Consider the following 2915-nt stretch of genomic DNA (forward strand, 5'->3'; position numbering starts at 1 on the left):
ACCACCAACCTTGTGGTTAACAGTCCAGTGCTTATCCCAAAGTGCCACACCATTGAATTAGAAGGAATAAAAAGATGATGAGGCTACCATGACAAGAAGATGGGAAATGTATTAATTTTGTATGTTAACAATGTAACTTACTCTTAGAAAAAAGGCTGCAATGATAACCATGAAAATGTAACCTGTGGCATTGGAAAACAGCATTCTCTGTAACTTTTTTAATGGACCTCAAAACAATTGCAATGCAAAGATCTATGTATTACTTAATCCTTTATTGTACGTTTAAGTACTATCTTTATTATATATTCTAATTAATATTTTTTAAGTTGAGGAATAATTTATATACAGAAAAATACATGTATATAGTTCAATCAACATTGACAAATGTAATCACCACTCCTCTCAAGAAAGAACATTTTTATCACTCCAGAAACTTTCCTTGTGCCCCTTGCCAGTCTGTCCTCCCAACCAAACAACCATTGTTCTGATTGTTAGTATCACAGATTAGTTTAGTTGCTTCTAGAACTTCATATATATGGTCTCATATGGTATGTATAAGGAGCTCTGGTAGCCTAGCGGTTATGAGTAGGGCTACGGACCTCAAGGTCAGTAGTTTGAAACCACCAGCCCTTCTGCGGGAGAAAGATAAGGCTTTCTGCTCCCATAAAGGTTTACAGCCTCAGAAACCTTATACAGGTCGTTATGAAGTGGGAACTGACTTCATGGCACACCAACAACAACATGGTATGTATGTCAAGCTATTTTCACACTGTATGCTTTTGAGATTCATATCTGTATATAGTTAGTGTAGTTGTGTATGTTGTTGCTGTTGTTAGGTACCTACTCATAGTGACTCTATGCACAACAGAATGAAACATTGCCCTATCCTGGGCCAACCTTACAATTGTTGCCACTCTTGAGCGCATTGATACTGCCACTTTGCCAATCCATCTTGCTGGGGGTCTTCTGCTTTTTCTCTGACCCTTCACTTTACTAAACATGATATCCTTCTCCAGAGACTGGTCCCTCCTGACAATATGCCCAAAGTATGAGAGATATAGTTTGACCATCCTGGCCTCCAAGGAGCATTCTGGCTGCACTTCTTCCAACACAGATCTGTTAGTTCTTTTGGCATCCCAGGGCACTTTCAATATTCTCCTCCAACACCATAACTCAAAAGCATCAATTCTTCTACAGTCTTCCTTATTCATTGTCCAGCTTTTGCATGCATATGAAGTTATTGAAAATACCATGGCTTGGGTCAGGCACACCTTAGTCCTCAAGCTGACATCTTTAAAAAGGTCTTGTGCAGTATGTCATTTGATTTCATGACTGCTGCTTCCATGAGTGTTGATGGTTGATCCAAGAAGAATGAAGTCCTTGACAACTTCAATCTCTTCTCTGTTGATAAGAATGTTATTTATTGGTCCAGTGGTGAGGATTTTTGTTTTCCTTTTTGTTTTTAATTTAGAAATGAAACTTTTATTTAAAAGCAGATGCCAAGTTGAAAAGGAATGCTTGAAATAATAAAAAATAGTAAAATTATTTTAAACAGTTAATATTTTCCCCTATAATTTGCTTCCATTGAAAATATATTTACATCTAGGTGGAGATGATTTAACAAACCAGTTGGCTACAATATGATCCAAATATGAGAAATGCAGAATTAGCTAACTGGCTTAATTTTGCATTGTGGAGCTGAAACTCGGAGGAACTTGCTGCATGGCTCTGCAACTCAACAGAGTTTAACATGCCCAGAGTTAAAAACCAAATAACCCATCACTTTCTATTTTTGATTATTTACTTGTAATCACAGGCTTTTCCCAAATCACTCAAATGCCTTATTCCTTAGCTGTTTTACTAGAACAATGCTTTAGGCTGTTTAGTATGGCCATGGAGTTCAGAATGAGTCTAAGTCTATCTGTTTTCTTTTTGAGAAATGACTAAGGTCTGTCGGTGCCACAACAGATCCTTCTTCCATCTCAGAGGCTTCTTCTGGTGTCTGTAGTTCTTGACACTGGTACTTCACTTTAAGTGGCGTGCCAGGGTACCAGACAAAGTAGGTATGACAGGGAATGATTTCCTGTGTTGAGAATTCATGAAGTAGGAAGTATAATCAAAATCAATTGCATCATCTGTTTTCCACAGCTTCACACTACTGAGTCGTAACATATAGTAGTGCAAAAACTGCCAAGAAAAGCCAAATCCCACATGGGTCTCAGAGAGGGATCAATAAATCCATGGCAGGTATGCTGATGACATCCAAGGGGGTTTTATGTTGCTTCATTTGCTTATAAAGCAAGTAATCCTCCTCTTGTCTTTTTTTCTTCTCAATGAGCTGTGTGCATGTTACATTGACGGCTGGTCGGGGTTTCTGGTTCTTGAAAAACACTTGGGCAGAATATTTCCCCAATTGTTCCTCACCTTCCTCTGGATCATAGGGCTCTGTGGTAAATGCCAGGTCAACTTTGGTTTTCTTTGTATGAGTCCTTTGTTTCTCTGGTTATATTTATTCCTAAGTATTTCATCCTTTATGTGGCTATTGTAAATGGTATTGCTTTCCTAATGTCCTTTTCATCGCTATTGTTGCTGTAGAGAAATCCAATTGATTTTTGTATGTTAATCTTATACCCTGACACTTTGCTGAATCTTTTGATAAGGTCTAATAGTTTTTTTTTACTGAGTCTTTGGGGTTTTCTATGTATAGGATCATATCGTCTTCAAATAGGGAGAGTTTTACTTCATCTTTGCCAATTTGGATGCCTTTAATTTCTTTATCATGCTGTATAGCTCTAGCTAAAACTTCCAGCACAATATTGAATAGGAGCGGTGATAAAGGGCATCCTTGTCTGGTTCCTGTTGGCAGGGGGAAGGCTTTCAGTTTCTCTCCATTGAGTGTGATGTAGGCTCTTGGT

At 38.0% G+C, this 2915-nt stretch overlaps 1 pseudogene; it reads right to left on the reverse strand.

Annotated features, from left to right (window-relative positions):
• Window positions 1-1900: 1900 nt before the first annotated feature.
• LOC102833148 overlaps window positions 1901-2915 on the reverse strand; it is a 17964-nt pseudogene continuing 16949 nt past the window's right edge.

Source organism: Chrysochloris asiatica, unplaced genomic scaffold (assembly GCF_000296735.1).
Source record: "Chrysochloris asiatica unplaced genomic scaffold, ChrAsi1.0 scaffold00103, whole genome shotgun sequence".
Classification (NCBI taxonomy): Eukaryota; Metazoa; Chordata; class Mammalia; order Afrosoricida; family Chrysochloridae; genus Chrysochloris; species Chrysochloris asiatica.